The sequence below is a fragment of the Bubalus kerabau genome, chromosome 5 (assembly GCF_029407905.1).
Source record: "Bubalus kerabau isolate K-KA32 ecotype Philippines breed swamp buffalo chromosome 5, PCC_UOA_SB_1v2, whole genome shotgun sequence".
Classification (NCBI taxonomy): Eukaryota; Metazoa; Chordata; class Mammalia; order Artiodactyla; family Bovidae; genus Bubalus; species Bubalus kerabau.
This window is the reverse complement of record NC_073628.1, coordinates 118751172-118772109: the sequence shown is the minus strand read 5'-3', so window position 1 is coordinate 118772109 and position 20938 is coordinate 118751172. Positions and strand designations below refer to the sequence as shown.

The 20938-nt window shown below is 42.6% G+C and overlaps 1 protein-coding gene across 1 annotated transcript in view; it reads right to left on the bottom strand.

Moving 5' to 3' along the window:
- Window positions 1-20938, bottom strand: part of NPL (N-acetylneuraminate pyruvate lyase) — a 98388-nt gene that overhangs the window by 70713 nt on the left and 6737 nt on the right. The gene's annotated exons all lie outside the window — the stretch shown is intronic.

Here is a 20938-nt window from a genome sequence, read left to right as displayed (position 1 = left end):
AGTGGGAGGTAAGTGGAAGGGATATGTATCAGTTATGGGCCAAGGCTTCTGACATGTCTCCTTTGTACTCTTTCCCCACTGCTGGCTTAGATGCAGAAAATGGCCAGGTCCTGGGGATGTTGGAGGCCCAGGATGAAAGGAACCTGCATCTGTGATACAGTGCTGGGAGGGTAGGCACTCACTTACAAGGAACGTCCAGCTCAGGCTATTATTATACAACCAAGAAAGAAACTTCAGTGTATTTGAGCCCTCTTACATAATTTGGGTCTCTTTGTTATTATAAGCATACAAGAAGTATGCTTAACATTTTTTTGAGCAGGGAACGCATATGCAAACTATTTGGAGGCCACTGGTTTAAGGACTGCTGCTGCTGCTGCTAAGTTGCTTCAGTCATGTCCAACTCTGCGCGACCCCATAGACAGCAGCCCACATTCCATAATTATAATGGAAATGAAGGACAGGCTCCCTTGTCCCTGGGATTCTCCAGGCAAGAACGCTGGAGTGGGTTGCCATTTCCTTCTCCAATGCATGAAAGTGAAAAGGGAAAGGGAAGTCACAAGGTTGTGTCTGACTCTTCACGACCCCATGGACTGCAGCCCACCAGGCTCCTCTGTCCATGGGATTTTCCAGGCAAGAGTACTGGAATGGGTTGCCATTGCCTTCTCCGGTTTTAGGACTAGTTAAATGCTAATGAAATAGTCAGGGTTGTTTCATACTGTCAGATGCAGGAGATAGCAGCTCACCATTTCTAAGCCATCCCCTCACATAATCAGAAGTTCTAATTATCATGGAATGATGGTTAAGTCAGCTGAGTTTTATTTTTGAGGAACTGAAAGTAGTTGTTGAAGAACTGAAATTTTTAGGAAGACTCAAACTCAGATTGACATTAATGACAAAAAGTGACTGGCCTTATTGGTGATCCAAGGATGGTGTTAGAAAATGTGGGACTTCCCTGGTGGTGCAGTGGATTAGAATCTGCCTGCCAAGGTAGGGGACATGGGTTTGATCCCTGGTCTGGGGAGATTCCACATGCCCCGGAGCAGCTAAGCCCACATCCACAACTACTGAGCCCCTGCCCTAGAGTCTGGGAGCTACAACTACTGAAGCCCACGTGCCTAGAGCCTGTGCTTCACAAGAGAAGCCACTGCAGTGAGAAGCCCATACACCACAACAAACAGTAGCCCCTCCACCCCGCCACTTTGACTCAAGCGGAGAAAGCCTGAGCGCAGCAACAAAAACCCAGTGCAACCAAAAATTTAAAAAAATAGAAAATGTGGAAATAATGAACATTATAGGAAGAAACCAGTGAAATTCAGCAAGATGGGACACTTGTTTGGCATGGATTTTGCTAACCTTTGCAAACACTTTCATGTCCTCAGATTTTAGCTGAAATTGTCTTCTTTCAAGGCCTGTGGACTTTTAAGCCCCGAGTGTTTTCCACTTACCTTCGCAAATGAAAGAAGAGTTCTCTGCATCCCCACAGAATAATATACTGTTGTCACTGGGATTTAGTTGTAGCTTGCCTCCTCCCTGGGTTTTAGAGGGTGAGACTCAGAACGCCTTCCTTAGAGCATTTGGCATTGAGGAGGAATAGAATGATGCATCCAGGCAATATTCCTGGAAGCTGAGAGCCACAGATCATTGTTAAAGTTAGCGTGCGGATATACTGGCTGAGAATGTCACACCAGCAGCTTCTAAATCCTGCAACATGATGGATGTCTTAGTGTTATCCCTACTGCTCTCCAGAATTTATCAGCACAGAAGAAAAATGGGGAAAGGTTAGAACTCCCAGAGATTCGAAATTCTTTTTCCAACAGTGAGGAGTGAAGGCTTGAGTGTCAGTTATGAGTGAATCACCAGGCAGTGGGGAGGAGTGTCAAAACCAGCAGTGGGAACACCTGGACACTTGATGGGCGGGTGAGGCGGTCAGAGGGCTCACATGGCAGATCATTGTTATTCTAACCTGTGAACCTTAACCAGTTGCCATTGAGGAAAAATGCATTGTTAATAATAGGGACACAAAATGCCAAGGCCCTGTCACTGTGGAGGAGTAAATGGCTCCAGGATTCAAAAGTGAGTTGCAGAAGTTTTGCTGCCGTGGAATTGGTCAAGGGCTGTGCACTTGGGAATCCAGGGGCAGCCAAAGTTGGGTTTGAGTCAGCCACCTTGCGTTTGGATGCCAGCTTCCTTCCTTTCCCCTTCCATCTCTCCTTTCTCCTAGTAAGGGAGCTAAGAATAAAAATGCTGGAACCTGCTGTTTTATTTTTCACTCGAGAAACTGATTAATAATGAGGGCTGCTGGGTTTAATCAATGGGTGTCTATTTCAGCTTAGAAAACACTATTTTGGGGAATGGAAAAAATATTGGCAATCACTCACCTTAAGGAGAGCTGCATTATGTTGCAAATAGTAAAAGAAATAGACTTTGACCTTGAAGAAGCCTGGGCTGGGATACTTGTTTCCTCCAGCTGGTTAAGATATTTAATAGCTGAGTGATCTTGAGTGGTCCCTTCGTTTCTCCTGAGCCTGAGGTCCCTTCACCAGGAGATGGTGATAATATTACTCACCTCTTAAATGTGTTCTGAAATTTGAGCAAGAGGCTGATATGTTGGGTAAATGTTAACTCTGTTATCTACATATCTCTTCTCCTTTCATCTTTTCAGAAGTAAGATAGAGGCGGCATTTGTTTACGGGGACTTGGGTTTTGAGCCCCTGCTCCTGGTTAAATTTCCTGCAGCATGTTTTTTGAATCCCTATGCATTATGAATGAATCTGGAGCATTAATGCCACCCCTATTCATTTCTGCCTGGAGCCCTCCCCTCTCTTTCTTGCCTTAGGAAGTGAAAAATGAACTGATAATGAAGGAAAGTTTGCTTTAATTTCCTGAAGAGAAGTTGTGGGATAATAATTTGAGAACTTACTATTTATTGAGGCTGGTCACCCTCACATAGTTTGTGCAGACACGGTTTCATTATATTAACTGCTACGTGCTAAGTGCCAAGTTGCTTCAGTCATGTCTGACTTTTTGTGACCCTATGGACGGTATGTAGTCCATCAGGCTCCTCTGTCCATGGGATTCTCAAGGCAAGAATACTGGAGTGGGTTGCCATGCCGTCCTCCAGGGCATCTTCCCGACGTAGATTTCCAACTTTTGTCTCTGATGTCTCCTGCATTCTCAGGTGGATTCCTTACCATGAGCCACCTGAACAGCCCTGTTATTGCCCTACGTAGTGCCTTACATGTAACAGCTACTTGTAATACCTTGCCAAATTTGTTCTTTCTATGTATCTTTCTATGTATGTATATATATTCTTTCTATGTATCTTTCTCTGTATATCTTTATATCTGTATATCTTTCTCTGTATATATATTTCTTATACATATTATTTATATATCATATATTTTTATATTGGGCTTCCCTGGTGGCTCAGCAGTTAAGAATCTGCCTGCAATGCAGGAGCCACAGGAGACCTGGGTTTGATCCCTGGGTCGGGAAGATCCCCTGGAGGAGGGCATGTCCACCCCCTCCAGTATTATTGCCTGGAGAATCCCATGGACAGGCAATCTATAGGGTCGCAAAGAGTCAGACACGACTGAAATGACTTAGCATGCACATTATATATATTTTTTCCAAACCTCTTGACAGCAGGTTTTGGCCACCATGCCCCTTTGTCCTTAAATACTCCAGCATATATTTTCTAAGACGAATATTCACCCCAGGATATTTGACAATGAATACTGTTATCTAATTACACATCTCATGTTTTGCAAGTTGCTTTCATTTTTTTTTTCATAGTGATGCTTTTTTTTTTCTTTTTTTGGTCCAGAATTCAATACAGAGTTATAAAGCTGGAATAGTTTTCTCGCCCTTTTATTTTCATGACATTGACATTTTTGAAGAATTTAGGCCAGTTATTTTTTAGAGGTCTTTCAAATTGGGTTTTGTCTGATGTTCCCTCATGACTAGAGTCAGATTACACAATTTTGGCAGGAATATTAAATAAATGGTTAATGCGTCACGAGCTAAATAGAAGACTCAATTTGATATAGATTCTCTAAGTGTGAACTGTCAATCACGGGACAGTTTGAAGAATACTGGGCAAGGGTCAGTCCGGTGTGGAATCTAAAACCCAGTGTGGAAGCCAAAATCCAGTGTGAAATCAAGTTCTGCTATTAATCAGGTAATATTGAATTACAATAATAAAAATGATGATGGTGATAATAACTTTACTTGGCAATACACAAAGTACCTTTACATTCATTGTCTCATTAATCCTTCAACAATCTCATGAGGTAAAAATGATTCAGAATTATGGATGAGGAAACTGAGGCTTGGGAAGATCAAGTTCCTTGCCCAAGCTCAGACAGGTAGAGACGGGCAGAGGCAGAGGTCAAACCCAAAGTAAACTGACCCTAAATCATATGCTGCTAAACCCACATGCTGGAGCAGAAGCCACATTGCTTGTTGAAAATTCATCTCTAAAAGAAGAAGAGTGAGTTAAACAGAATGCATAAGATAGTGCTTTCCAGCCTTGTGGCTTTCAAGAGCAATGAAAATGGTTTTAAAAATTGGGGAACAGACACAGGGCTTATAATACTTTATTCTTCCAAGTAAGAATATTAAAATATAAAACCAAATGTTATCTAATATCAGTACTGTTTGACAAAAAGGACATTTTAATATAAAAACATAGAAAAGCCATAATTTCAGAACAAAGAACATTCTTTGAAACGGGATATATTCGTTTTGTAACATACTCAGTACCTTGTCATTAATTTCCCCAGTTCACTGGGACCTTGTGAAAGCTCCGCCCAGAACAGACCCCACGTGGGTTTGGCCTCTGGGGAGCATTGTGCGATGCTGTCTTCTTGCTGTTTCGTCCAGTGGCTTTATTCTCTCTCCTTGGGCAGGGGCGGGAACAGTGCGCAGTGAGCTGGAGTAAGCTGAAGCGGGGCGGAGACGCGGCGTTCGGGAGCGTGGACGTTGTCAGCTCTCGAGATTTCCGGGTTGCCTTCCTCCTTCCTCCATAGTTCCTTGCTCACTACTCCCTGCTGTATTTACTTCTCTTGTCCCCACCCCTGACCCCTGGATTCTCATTGTAGGGTATAAGCTCTAGAGCACGCCGACTCAGTAGCTGTGGCACATGGGCTTAGTTGCCCCCACGGCATGTGGGATCTCAGTTCCCTGACCAGGGTTTGAACCCGTGTCCCCTGCACTGGCAGGTGGATTCTTAACCACTGGCCTGCCAGGGAAGTCCTCCTCCCTGCCCCACCTTTTTTTTTTTTTTTTTTTTTAAAAAAAAACACCTCTTCCCAGTTATTTTCTCTTGCTCCTCTGCTCCTTATCCCTCACTTTCAAGGAATAAGGTGACTGAAGACAGCATCACCATTTGGGTGGTGTAGGCACAGCGTGTCGCCTGTCTCGTGTCTGAGGGGTCAGGACAGACGGTCTTGAAGGAGGCTTCCGTCAGTTAAGCTTGTCCTGGCACAAAGCGCTTTTGTTTCGTATTTTAGTTTTCATTTTATTATGTGTCTTTTATTAATATATTAAATAATCAAATCTTGAAATGGATTTAATAGCTCTTGTATGTCAAAGTAACTGTAAACAACATTTTATAACATTGTATCAACTGTGATGTGACATTAAAATAGCTTTGTCGGGTTTCCCTGCTGGTGCAGTGGCTAAGACACCGGGCACCCAGAGCAAGCGGCCCACATGTGATCCCTGGTCGGGGAACGAGATCCCACATGCTGGAACTAAGAGTTTGCATGCCACATGCGCCACAACTAAGAACTGGCACAGCCTAAAAATTTTTAAAAACTAGCTTTGTCACAGGTGACAAAGTAGCAGCTACTACTACTATGAAAGTGTGATACCTACCATCATAATCAAAGGAAAAGCTAAATTTCACCTAAAGGTGAGTGAAAATCTAGATATCATTCTTTTCCATTCCAAGTTCATAGATTTCCTGAATTCTATGCATGGATCCCTTGCTGGTCTGTGGACCTCAGATTAAAAGCCCTGGTTTAAGGTCTCTTCTCCCTGCCCACTTCCTCATCTTCTGTTCATCTCTCAAGTTTATGATTCCTCAGATATCTGTTAAGTGCTGACTGTGTACAGGGCAAGCAATGTTTTGTAATCTGGCTTTGACTCCCTTGGCCCAGAGTCCTTATTCTCACCAAAGTCACAAATCTCCCCTCAAATTCAAAGGACATTTTTCCATCTGCATTATCACGCCTTCTCTGTGCACCCCCAGGGAACCAAGCCATTTTCTCCTTGGAACTTTCTCCTTCCTGGGCTTCTGCAGTATGCTTCTCTAGGGCTGTAACACAGTGGTTTACCCTCACACAGGGAGCTTTCCTTTTTTATAAAATTGTACCATTACTATTATTATTTTGGCTGCACTGGGTCTTTGTTACAGCCCTTGAGCTCTTTGTTGTGGTGCGTGGGCTTCTGTAGTTGCCACACGCCTGGCTTAGTTGCCCCTGGCACGTGGAATCTTAGTTTCCTGACCAGGGATCGAATCCGCATCCCCTGCATGGGAACATGAGTTCTTAACCACTGGACCACCAGGGGAGTCCCTTAGGGAGACTCTTCAAAACATCAGTCTGGGGCTCTGTTCTCTGGATATTCTGAGAAGGATGTGGGAGGGTCCAGACTACACAAATAATTCCATCGTTTTGTACCAATGGTTGAGAATCACTTCCAAGTGATTGAGGAGTGCTTAATGTATGTTTCACACCCACAGTCATGTCAATAATCATCATAAACACAGCTATCATTTTAGCCAGGCATTTTTCTTTCTCCCACTGAGTCTCAAAGCACAGGTCTCAATTGTTTCTCGGCTTCATTTCCCTCCTTCAAAGTGAAAACAAAACTCCAGCTCCTTCCACAAAGTGAGTTATGGATAAATGAGGCAATGTCTGCAAAATCTTTCTGAAATCAAATGTATTCTGTAAAAATAAAAATCATACTTTATTTTGGAAGCAGACTGGGAGAAGACAGAGACAGATGATAAATTCCAGGGGTGGCTTGTCTTTCCAAGCCAATTCATTGACAGTGGTAAATAATCACAATCATAAATATCATTATTGTATTAATAATAATAAACAAGGCTAGTCTATGTGTGAGAATGTGGGACAGGCAGGAAGTGAACTTTTGCAGGTGTGAGGTTTGTGACTAGCAGACCTAGTGCAAGGTCATAGAATTTTAAAGACATACTGACTCTCAGAGTTGGAAGGAACCTTTTGATCCTCCATCTCCATTCTTTATCTTGTGCTTTCGAGCTTGAATCCTTGTGAAAACAGCCAGTCGGGGGCATGTTATCATTTTCATGAGTCCCAGGTATATTTGCTTTTGTTGGCCTTTTGCTTCATAAAAAATATTTAAAATTGCATTTTGTGACTCCCCTGAAATAAAGCCGACTATAGACCAGGCTGGATTCATTATCATATATTTATTATTATTACCTACATTTTTCTTGTGATTTTAAAAGAAATCAAAATGAAAACATTTTTCAGGTTCCCAAAAGAGTCATAGGCTTTAGGCACTTGCTTCCTGTACTTTAAAGAAGTCAGCCATGCTTCTGAAGAGGAGACTTTTTATCTTATGGAGCAGCCTATATATTCCATTTAAGGACAGTTTAACTTGATAGAAAGTTCTTTCTTATTTTGAACTAGAAGTTTGCTTTTTTTTTTTTCCTTTAAAGACTTTTATTCTAGTTCTTTTCCCTAGAAATAGTCTATTCTTTCTTCCTCTTGTCCTAGGTACCAGAGCCTGGCTATTTGAAGTGTGAACCATAAACCAGGAGCACTGACATCACTTGGAGGCTGATTAGACATGCAGAATCTCAGGTTTCACCCTGTATAACTGAATCAGAATCTGCACTTTAAAAGCCCCTCAGATATTCACATTAAAGTTGGAGAAATGCTATACTGGCAAGAAAAATAATAACATGCATTTATTGAGTGCTGCTCTATGCTGGACACTGTTTTAAGTGCTTTATGTGGATTGCTTAATCAATCCTTTCAATAACCTTATTTATTTTTCCCATTTTACATGTGAGAAGATTGAGACACAGAGATGAGAGTGACTTGCTCTAGGTTTATCCATGAGGAAGTGGTATGCAGAAATTCAAATGGCACCTCCATGCTTTTTTCCCCCAAATTGAAATATAGTTGGTGTACAGTAATATTATATGTTACAGGTGTGCAATATAGTGATGTGAAATTTTAATTATACTTAACTTATAGTTATTATAAAATATTGGCTACATTCCCTATGTTGTACAATATATCCTTGTAGCTTATTTTATACCTAATTAGTTTGTACCTCTTATATGCTCTTTATCTCCGTGTTAGTTTGCCCATCCTTCTGTGCTTCTTTCAAGAATTTGTTGCTTCCTATCTCATGCCCAGATTGCCCGGGCAGGAGCAATGTGTTTATACCACTTAACCCCACCTTCTTGCTACAGCTAATTGGAGGAGAGAACAATCCCTGATTCATTGCCAGCCAATCTATAGCTAGACTATAATTTATTATTTGGGTGGTCTGCTAAAAACCAGTAATTGACGAGCTGGGCTTTGTTAAAATTAAAAACATCTGCTGTGTGAAGACAGTGTCACAAGAATGAGAAAACAAGCCACAGACTGGAGGAAATACTTGCAAAAGACACATCTGGTAAAGGGTTGGCTTTTTTTTTTTTTTTAATGTAATGGATTTATTAAAACTTAAAACCCCATATGTTTACACTTAGGTGATTAAAAAATAGTGTCAATTTTCTCAGAAATATTCTTCTTTTGAACCAAGTAGGTAAGCTCATGTGTTTAAAAGGAAAAAGGCAGCATTTTTCATTACATTTCTTCCTGTTGGTAAAGGATTGTTTTCCAAAATACACAGAACTTAAAAACTCAAGGATAAGAGAACAAACAACTCAATTAAAAAATAGGCCAAATACATTAGCAGATACCTCATCAAAGAAGCTACACAAATGGCAAGCATACAAAAATATGCTTACAGCATATATCATCAGAGAAACATAAATTAAATACACCTGTTAGAATTGCCAAAATCGGGAAAACTAACACCACCAAATGCTGGTGAAAATGTGGTGCAACTGGAACTCTAATTCATTGCTGGTGGGAACGCAGTCCATGGAGTCGCGAGAGCTGGACATGACTTAGCGACTGAAGAAGAACAACAGCAATGACGAATTTTTCAGCCACTTTGGGAAATAACCTATGGTTTCTTACAAAAGGAAGTGTACTCTTACCATATGATTCAGAAATCTTGCACCTTGGTGTAATCCAAAGGAGTTGAAAAACTTATGTTCATACAACAGTATGTACTTGGATGTTTATAGGAACTTTATTCATAATTGCCAAACCTTGGAAGCAACTGAGATGTCCTTCAGTAAATGAATGAATAAATAACTATGGTACTTCCAGACAATGGAGTATTATTACTCAGTGCTAAAAAGAAGTGAGCTATCAGGCCATGAGGCTTCCCCAGTAGCTAAGCCATAAAGAATCTGCCTGCAGTACAGGAGATGAGGGTTCAGTCCCTGGATCAGGAAGATTCCCTGGAAAAGGAAATGGCAACCCACTCCAGTATTCTTGCCTGGAAAATCCCATGGACAAAGTAACCAGGTGGGATACAATCCATGGGGTTGCAAAAGAGTTGGACATGACTTGATGACTAAACGACCACAATCAGGCCACGAAGACACAGAGGAAAGTTAAAAGCATATTATTTAGTAAAAAAAAAAGTCAACTGAAAGAGTTACATGCTTGGAATTATATAGTATGATTCCAGCTCTATGACATTTTGGAAAAGGCAAAACTAAGAATACAGTGAAAAGATCAGTGGTTGTCAAGGGTTGGAGGTTGGAGGGGAGAGATGAATAGGCAGAACACAGAGGATTTTTAGGGCAGGGAAAATACTCTGTGTGATGCTATAATGATGGATCCGTGTAATTATGGCATTTTTCAGAACCCATAGAGTGCATGAAACCAAGAGTGAACTCTGATGGAAACTACAGACTTTGGGTGATTATGATGTGTCAATGTAGGCTCATCGATTGTAACAAATGTACAGCTCTGGTGAGGAATATTGATGATGAAAGAGGTTATGCCTGTGTAGGGGCAGGGGGCATATGGGGAGTCTCTGTACTTCCCTTTCAATTTTGCTGTGAACTTAAAACTGCTCTAAAAAATAGTCTTTTTTTTTTTTTAAGTCAGACCACTGAGATTCTCACTCAGTGGTATTTAAATGAAGCCACTTGGAAAGAATTTGTTAGTTGTTAGAGGAAGAAGCAGATGGGGGCCAGATGAGTCATGTGAAAAGTGACTTTTCTATAAAAAGGCACTTGAGCTTCTGCTCCTGTAGTGTCTGGATCACTTGAAGTTCAAATCTACTCTCCCACCATTTGTCTAGGAGGCCCAAGCCTGTTATGGCGTCATTTCTGGAATTCCCAGGAGGCTTCTTAGGTCTGTACTAATCTCTTTTTACCTAAACTAGTTTGAATGAGTTACTGTTGTTCATTATCATAAAAGGGTTTCTCTGGTGATTCAGTGGTAAAGAATCCACCTGAAATGCAGGAGACATGGGTTTGATCCCTGAGTCAAGAAGATCCCCTGGAGAAGGAAATGGCAACCCACTCCAGTATTCTTGCTGGGAAATCCCATGGACAGAGGAGCCTGGCATGCTACAGTCCATGAGGTTGCAAAGAGTCAAACACAACTTAGTGACTAAACAACAGCAACAGCAACAACATTATCATAAAAAACAGGCTACGTGAATGATATGTATTCACATATCTGAAAATACCCATGCATCTCCTAAGAGATCCCTCTCTAAGAAAAAGACCAGTCAATCAGTTAATCTTTATGCCTGATGTCCACTGCCTCTCTTGGTCCTTCCTCTCTGGACCATACAGTTGAGGCCTTCAAAAATGGACTAATATGAAGACTGGAGTTGGAAGCTCCTTTTATGGAGAAATTTGAAGGGAAAAGAGTAAGTCAGCTAGCCTCAAAAGGTCTTCCATAGCCCCTGGCAAGACTCTTCCCTGGAGTCTTAAAATTGGTTCTGTTTACAAGAGGGTCTTTAAAGGGGCTACAATTCAACTTGTCGAGAGCCAAGCTTTGTGCCAATGAGTAGGAGTAAGTCCTTTGAAGAAAAAGGGTGAGAATGAAGGGAGGAGAGAAAGTCCAAGTCCAGAGAGAAGTGTTTGCTAAGCTTGCTCTGGCTTGAAGGCATTTCAGAGGAGAAATCCTGGTGGAAGACTCTCCCCCAAACCTTGGGGAAGGAAAAAGTGTGCAAACTGGCAGGCGACTAGTTTGCAGCAGTAGAGACAGACCATGGTCTATTTCCCCTTGTGGTTGTCGTGTTCAGGTCAGTACTAACTTTAGCCCTGCAGTCCTCAAATGGGGACAGTCCACTAGTGGATTAAATCCTCCTTAAATGACTGAGAAGCTTTTAGCCAGAGATCAGAAGAAAGGAAATGAAATTATTTCATCTATTCTCTGCCTGGAGTGTGATGATTTCCGGGGAAGCCGTTCTCCAGTGTTTTGCATGATAATAAAACTTTCTATTCATATAGCATTGATCCCCCAGGAGCTTGAAGCCCTCCATAAGCATTTTATCAGCTGCTCTCACCTGGGGTACCTGGGAAGGATGAAGGAAGAGAGGACAGCATTTGGCTTGTTTTTCTTTCCATGGTCACTCTTCGCTAAGACCGCAGGCCCTCTGAAGCAGAGCATGGGGGAAGCAAACCCAAGGACTCTCTCAGTGTATAAATATATTCACAGAATTAGCCTTTCCCTGGTTTCATGCTGGGTGGGTGTCCAATTACCCACTACTGTGTAATTAATTATCTTTATTCCATCATTTATTTTCCTCCTTTCATTGTGGTAATTATCCTTGTTCTTGGTTAGGGAAGCTGGCGCACAGAGAGGCCCCGCAGAATGACTGCGTTCTTATGCCAGGCCATTGGCCGTTCTGGAGCAAGCATTATCAGATGTTCAGCTACCAACCCATCTTTCCACCTTCTTCCTGCCAGTAGTGAGCAGGCACTGTTCCAGAGCCCAGGTGAACTGCGTTTGTCATGAAACAAGTCTGAAGATGAAAGACAGGTATCACTCAAGCTGGATGGTGTGACCCCAGGGTGGTGGGCTGACCTTCAGACACACTCTCCTCAGACCCACAACCAATGCGATTCTCTTCAGATCAGGCTGCCTCTCTGGGACACAAACATTAAAAAAAAAAAAAAAGATCAGAAGGGTGTTTCAAATGGTGCTGGGACACAAATATCTATTGCAAAAGAATGTTGTCTCAGTGATATGACGACTGAATCAGCACCGCATTGAATTAGCAGCAATCTGGTCTTCAGGGTAATAGAATGATGGTAAATGAACATCATTACATTTTTACCCCGTGAATGAGTTCTTTGGAAAAAGACAAACAGCTTCCAGGTGTCTTGCAGCAAGATTTAAACAACTGAGTCACTTTGCTTGGTGGAGGAACAAGTGGCAGCATAGAATCTCCTCATGATTCAGCGGCTGCCAACTTGGATTGTCCCCAGTTCCAACTTTAGCATCTTTCTTTAGTCACTCTGCTGCATAGTTCCCTCCTGTAGGTGCACAATAGGAGGAAATTCTCATGAAGGTGACAAAGCTGCCACTGTCCCGTCTGACCAAGCGTCCCCTGAGATAACAGGCTACCCTTGCCAGGAAAGACAGTTTCTGAGAGGAACCACCTGCGGACATTCCAAGTCAGGGCCTTGAATCATTGGCCATCTCTGAGCACATCTTACTGATGTGCTGACTCCTCTGGTCACCAAGGAGACAAGGTAATCCCTCAAGAATGTCCTCAGGTGGCTCAGCCCAAACTCTGCCAGGAGGTGGGATGGAGCGGAGGGAGTGCTGTTTGGAACTCTAGTCTCTATATCAACTGGATATTAGCTTGACCTGTGACATTAGGTGGGTTGGGACTCTCTGGGTCTTAGTTTTCTTATCTACGGGAATAATGACCTAGAACTGCTGGGGAGGGATTAGAGAGGATAAACTTACTGAAAAGCCTGGAATATGTGGCCTATTTTATTAGCATAAAGGCACCCAAGGCCTTTGTGTTGACTGATAAAACTGAGAGCCTATATTTATCTACTGATGGTGGATTTCAGGGGACCATCAGTCCACTGAGGAATTCCCAAACAGATGAGTTTGGTGAAAGAACAGAATACTCCAATAAAAGAAAAAGCAAAGAACAGGATACTCCAAGGAAAAATTAATTAAAAATTAATTCCAGTGACTGAATTAAAAATTTTATCTAGAAAACCTACAGAAGGAATTCAGCCTAGTATATAAAGAATGGTTTACCATGGACCTAAGCATCTTCCCATTGATTATAAAGAAAGAAATATCCTCTGTAAAGTCAGGGATCTGAAACTATTGTTGATGTCAAGAGGGTAGGGTTATCATGACAAGTGCCAGAGAAGGGTGTTGGTTTGCACAGAGCTTGAAAATAGAAAATTTGGAAAGTGTTACTATGTCTTCATTGTTGTCTAGGAGAGAGGGCAGGCCATTCTAGTTGACTGGTCCCAGTTCTTTAGACAGAGTGGAAAGGGGGCAATTCATTAAGTTCTCATAGCCCAAGAAAAAGAGCCCTTAAACATACTCCATGTACTCTGTTGTAATTCTGTCTTCAAACAACTTTCTGATCTGTAATTTGTTTGTTAGTCGCTATTAATGAGAACCTACTGTATACTGCATACAGCCAACTCATTGGAAAAGCCCCTGATGCTGGGAAAGATTGAGGGCAGAAGGAGAAGAGGGCGTCAGAGGATGAGCTGGCTGGACGGCATCACTGATGCAATGGACATGAACTTGGGCAAGCTTCAGGAGATGGTGAGGGACAGGGAGGCCTGGTGTACTGCAGTCCCTGGTGCCACAAAGAGTTGGACACGACTGTGTGACTAAACAACACTGTGTGCCTGGCCTCGTCTTCATAGACACACTTCACGGCACACTTCCTGTGCACTTTCATACATGGCTACTTACAGCAACCTTTTGAGGTAAGTATCGAGAACCCTATTTTTAGAGGAAGAAACAGACTAAGGATTCAGTATGGTTCAGTTCAGTTCAGTTGCTCAATCTGACTCTTTGCGAGCCTGTGGACTGCAGCACACCAGGCTTCCCTGTTCATCACCAATTCCTGGAGCCTGTTCAAACTCATGTCCGTTGAGTTGGTGATGCCATCCAACCATCTATCTCATCCTCTCTCATCCCCTTCTCCTCCTGCCTTCAATCTTTCCCAGCATCAGGCTCTTTTCCAATGAGTCAGTTCTTTGCATCAGGTGGCCAAAGTATTGGAGCTTCAGCTTCAGCATCAGTCCTTCCAATGAATATTCAGGGTTGATTTCCTTTAGGATTGTCTGGTTCGATCTCCTTGCAGTCCAAGGGACTCTCAAGAGTCTTCTCCAACACCACAGTTCAAAAGCATCAATTCTTTGGTGCTCAGCTTTCTTTGTGGTTCAACTCTCATATCTATACATGACTAGTGGAAAAACTAAGAATGGAAAAACTAAAGACTAAGGGTGGTTAGGTCATTTCCTCAGTTACTCATCAGAAACGGTAGAGCTGTGATTTAATGCTGCTTGGACTAACTTTCAATGCCTTCTTTCTTTTCTGTATGCTGCTGCCTCTTGGAAAGAAACTGCTTGATGCTTCTGGTTGGTTCTAATCTTGCACCAGAGTTGTTTCCCTGGCTGGAAATGGCTACAGTTGGTGGGATTCAAGTCCCTCGACCTGGTTATTTCTGGGTGAACTTGTTATTGGGTTTGAATGGAGAGGATGGAAACAGATCAGACCTTGAACTGCAGTATTCTCATTCCGGTAATGTCTAAGCAGCCCTGACAAAAATAGGCTGTCACTTCTTCCCTTTATATTTTGGCACCGATTACCCTCTGGAAGGACTTGTGAAGACACAAAACATTCTCTGTGTGGCATCCTTAAATGGGAAGCGTGTTGAAATTTACTTTTTCCTCCACAGGAAAGCTCCAAATTAAATGGATACAAGTAGCTTGATATCATGGCTTTTGTTTTCACAGCTGCTGAAATAGCTCTGGCTTTCCTGGTTTGATTCATGATAACTTCGGCTGAAATTACATGTGTCTAAAGATAGGACTTGCAGGTCAGAGCTCCTGAGTGGATATTGTTCTTTGTTTCAATGGGATCTGCTCATTTTATCTCAAAGCAGCCCTTGACCCACACATGAATATGAAAAGCCCATAGACATCCCTCAATATGGATCGTTTTAGCTGTATGATCTCGGCAATTCATATAGATTGTGTTTACATTTAAGAGGGTATTTTAGCAATTAATATGAGGCACATGTGACCCCCTTTTAACTGGAAAGGTTCACAGTGAAGTGCCTATATTGCATATTTGCAGTGAGGGATGGGCTTCCCAGGTGGCGCTGGTGGTAACAGGAGACCTAAGAGACACAAGTTTGATCCCTGGGTTGGGAAGATGCCCCGGAGAAGGGAATGGCAGCCCATTCCCGTTTTCTTGCCTGGAAAATTTCAGGGACAGAGGAGCCTGGCAGGGTACATTCCACGGGGCCGCAAAGAGTCAGACATGACTGAGGGACTGAGCATGCCCAGTGAGGGACAGAAATGAACTGCTTCAGTGGTGGGTAATCAGAAAGGTGGTGGTGGTGGTGGGAGGTGGCAGCAGAGAGAAACCAAGTTGTGAGATGGCCTGGGTTTTCTTTCTTTCTTTTTATTTAAGCTGAGGGAAGAATTCTGAAGGAGGCAATCTGTTTTCAGATATTCAGGGGACTCACTTGCTCTGGCCAGGAAGAAGTAAGCTTCCCCTCTTCTTGGACTCCAAGAACTTGCACTAAATCTTTAAGTTAGGATATGTGGAGAGTTTATTCTAAGGAACAACTCTAGGGCATTAATGTTGTTTGGAATGCTGGAGGGAGATACCTGCAGTAGAGGTATGCCCCCTGTCACTGGGATGCAGTCAAGCCAGGGAAGCTATGGTTTGGATTCCAGCACTGGGTGAGAAGTTATACCCAATCACCATAAAATTCTCCAGGTACGAATACTGGAGTGGATTGCTATTTCCTTCTCCAGAAGAATACTGGAGTGGGTTGCTATTTCCTATTCCAGGGGATCTTGCCGACCCAGGGATCGAACACACGACTCCTGTGTCTCTTGCATTGGCAGGCAGATTCTTTACCACCAAGCTACCTGGGAAGCCCGGTTCATAGTTTGAGATACTAACATCAGTTACTCTTACTGGAATCAAATATGAGAAATCATTTGACAGTGTATGTTGGAAAAGAGTATTTATGCACTAAAACCTCACTAATTTAAAATAATTGAATGGGAAAGCCAGTTTGGTTGGTGAAGTTGATTATGAAATGCTTGTAAATAATAAAAGGCCATTTTATGACTTTCAAGTCCATGGTTGTGGGGAATTATGTGTGCTGAAGTTGCTTGATCAAGGTCCTGCTTTAATGAATAGGGAATGATTTGTAATCAACATATCAGAGTACCAGATTCGCTGGCCTCTGCTTAGATTAGAATTAAATCATTTGTAATTCAGAGTGTATGAAAACAGTTGGTCTCTTAAGTAAATAAAGAGGCCCCTCAGACTTTCAAGTATTTACTTGCTGTCAGCCTTTCCTTTTTTTCTGTTGATCGTGCTAAGGGAGGCTTCTGTTCAACGCCTGTCAAAATGTCACAATTAAAAAACAAACAAAAGTGCACTATGAATAAATGAGATTTTTTCCTATATTTTTGCCAGAAGGATTCTTGATTTCTTAGGTTGAATAATAGATTGCTCAAAACTCAGGGAAGGAAACTATCTGGGGAGCTACAGATATCTAGAAGGAGTGGCAAAAATTGGATTCAACATTTTTTCCCATTCATTCATTAAACTTTAATGTTCAAAAGATCATGTATAGTACGATTCTATTTACATGAAATGTCCAGAATAGGCAAATTCACAGAAATAAAGTAGATTAGTAGGGTGGGGGAGATTAGTGGGGTGGGAACTTTGGGGGGGAACAGAGAGCAACTGCTGATGGGTATGGGGTTTCTTTTTGAGGGGATGAAAATGTTCTCAAACCTGTTGTGGTGATGGTTACACAACTTTGTGAGTATACTAGAAACCGTGGAGCACCAGAAGTAAATTGTGTGGTATGTGAGTTCTATCTCAATAAGTATGGAACTGTGTTATGAGTCAGACACTGCTCTGGGCACTAGAAATAGAATATTAAGGAGACTAAGTCCCTGTCCTCATAGACCTTACGTTCCAGTGGGAGAGTCAGGTAACAGGTGTGTGGGCAAACATGTAAAAACACAATTTTAGGACAAGATAGTATGCAGAAGAAAAATAAAGGATGTGGAAGCAGAGTTATGTGTGTGCACGCAAAAGTGAATGTGTGTGCCCACATCTGTGTGCATGTGTGATTGTGTGCATATGTGTATGCATGTGTATATGTGTGCATTGTATATGTGTGTGTGTATGTGTGTGTGTGCACACACCTCTATTTTATTTAATTTTTTAAAATGATCATGGTAGTGAAACCAAGCAGGATCCTGTGGGACTTTCCAGGGACAGACTCCAGTTTACCCATCTCTTTTTTTTATAATTTTATTTTTATTTATTTCTTTTTGGCTGTGCTGGGTCTTCTCTGATGTGCAGGCTTTTCTCTAGTTGTGGTGAGCCGAGTACGCACTCTAGTTGTGGCGGGCTCCGTAGTTGTGGCTCACAGGCTCTGGAGCACATATTTAGTAGTTGTGGCTCATGGGCTTAGTTGCTCTGTGGCATGTGGGATCTTCCTGGACCAGGGATTGAACACGTGTCTTCTGCATTGGCAGGTGGATTCTTTACCAATGAGCCACCAGGGAAGCCCTTTATTATGATTACTTTTTTAATTGTTACTTTTTGGCCATGCTGTGAGACATATGTGATCCTAGTTCCCTGACCAGGGATTGAACCCATGCCCCTTGCATTGAAAGCACAGAGTCTTAACCACTGGGTCGCTAGGGATGTCCCACATGTTCTCTATGTTTTAGATAGGATGAGTAGGAAGGACCTCTGTAGGTCCTTCCAGAATGAGCCATCCAGATGACTGGAGTAAGGACATCTCAGACAGTGCAGACCCTAAGGCAAGGATAGTTCTGGCCTGTGCAAAGAAGAAGAGAAACTGGGAGCATGTAAGAAATAAAGTTGGAGAGGATGGCAGGGGTCAAGTCATGCAGGGTAATAGCCATGATAATAATATCTGTGAATTATTTTAAGAGCTCAATCTTCACATTGATAATCAGTACTAACTTTGCATGCCTTTCTTGCAGTCCGTAAGTCCTTCTTGCAGCCATTATCTAGTTGGATGCTCACAACAACAGGAGAAGTTGCAATTAGTCATCTCAGTCTAGAGAGATGGAAAATGTTGGAAACTGTTCACAATTCTCCCTGCTCCTTGAGCCTGTGACCCCACTTCAGCACATGATGCGTGGCTGGGATTTCCTACTTCCTCAGTCCTTACATCAGCACTTGCTGTGCAACATGTAAGCCCTGTGAATGTTTATGGAATGGACTTCTTTGAGATCACAAAGCGTGTGGACAAGCAACCCGCGACTTGGTCATCTCATTCCACACCCCGTTCTGTTTGTGCTGACTCACATGGCCCATGTTGCTTTGCCCATCAAATCGCAGAAGATGAGGATGACAGAGTCCTCAGGGGTCATTCCCTGTAGGTTGACATTTATATGCTCTGCGACTTGTGGGAGTTTACGTAGTTCCCAGAACTCTGCTGAGAGGGTTGATCAGCCTCTCCTATAATTACACAATCCCACTTTAATGGAGGAGTAAGTTTTGATTATCATATTCTATTAGATGACTGTAGCATAATTAATTTTTATCCACTGACTCTTACAGTTTCTGCTTTTCACCTCTGTCTTACCATTCAGGCAAGCTCCCTCTTAGCAAATCCTACAGTCTCCAGCTTTCATTTACCTAACGAGGTGATTCAGAACATGAGTTCAAACACTGAAGCAAATTTAAATCCTGGCCTTGCTCTTAATGGATGTATGACGTTTGACAGTTAGTCATTCTGACCCCTAGTTTTTCCATCAGTAAAATGGAGATAATGATAATATTGATCTCATTGGACTGTTTCGAAAGTTTAAAGTGTTCAGAGCGGTGGCTGGAACAGAGTAAGCTTTCAGTAAATGTTAGCTATTGTTAGCTACTATGCTTATCCACCCCCCAACCCCCACCCCCACCAAAGACTACTCACTGTAGAATTACGGTTAAGGAGGCAAGATGTGAGATAATTGCTTGTCAGTGCTTCTCAGTACACAGAATTTCGGATGTTATCTTGGAAAGATAATTAGATGGTCAAAATACATCCTTGGATTGAAACACAGCAGGTGCCCAGATGGAAACTAGGTTGATTAACTCCTGAGCATTCCACACTGGGGTTAAGGGAGGGAGTGATTACTGAGTCTACCCAAGTACACTCTTCCATGTGAGTCTCTATGGCTCTTATGAAACTCTCCAATTGGAGGCTATTTTTACCAGGTGATGATAGAAATTGGGAGTTGGGGATTCAGGAGAACAGCACAGGCGGGGATAAAAAACCATTGATAAAAAGAGCCATTTGCCTCCCTTCTTGTTCCCTCTTTTAGATTCTGGATGAAGCTGCTCTTTCTGGTGTCTGCTGCTGTTTTGTTTCCTGTTCGCAGATTGTCACTGTTGCCAGGTAACTGCAAAGCCTTCTGGGGGGCGGCCTGTGCTTGGCTGCCCGCTGGCTGGGTGACTGGGAGGTAGGTGCAAGGAGGCAGAGGTCAAGGTTGACAGGAATGGAAGCGTCAGTGTCTGTATATATAAACCAGGGCTGCTGAGACAGCCTCTATGCTTATGGAAGAAGGGGAGGCCTGGAAACATGGAGATAACAAGGAAACACTCTCAGCACCTCCTTTTCCCATGCATATTAATCTCTGACACAAATAAAAAGCTAGTAAATATAAAATATTTTGGAAAAGCAATAAACAATATGACTTACTTTTTTCTTTCTCCTTTAAAAAGAAAACAAATGCCCCTGAACTCCAGAAAACGTGTGTGTATGGACATGACTGTTGGTGCCGTAACCACCTCCATCCAAACCACCTCAGTCTTCCTTCTCAGTACTCAAGGTCAGCTGCCGCAGTGGTTCTTACTGTCAGCGTTGAAAGTGAAAAGTGAAAATGTTAGTTGCTCAGTCATCTCTGACTCTTTGCTACTTCATGGACTGTAGCCCGCCAGGCTCCTCTGTCTGTGGGGATTCTCCAGGCAAGAATACTGCAGTGGGTAGCCATTCCCTTCTCCAGGGGCTCTTCCCAGCCCAGGGATTGAACCTGGGTCTCCTGCCTTGCAGGCAGAGTCTTTACCACCTGAGCCTGCAAGGGAAGCCCCAGTGACTCTTATTGTCAGCATTAGGAGGAAGATAAATTGTTTTCCCAGGCTGTGCAGAGGCCCTTGGAAAGCCATCTCTCGGGTGCTTTTTCTCTCACATATTAAGTGCTGATTCTCCTCCTAAATGAATAATAACTTACACTAGAAAAAGAGCAGAAAGTGAAGCTGAGTAGTAGCTGACTGTCCCCAGCGAATTTCACCGTTCATCGGTAAGCTGAGCATATGTGTGAGGGAATAATCCATTTTCACATGGGCAGTGGCTGTGAATGTCAGCTAAAAGAGACCCGGGAGATGATCCAGATGATTCCTTATTTCGGGGATGAGGAGAGAGCAGAGGTTAAGTGCTGATCAAGTTCAGGGATGAGACTCTAGATCAAACCTTTTGCAAAAGAGAGAGAATGTCACCATAACTCTCTGGCTTCCACATCTTTCAGAGTCCCCTATCATTAACCTTCAGCCTTTTTCCCCAC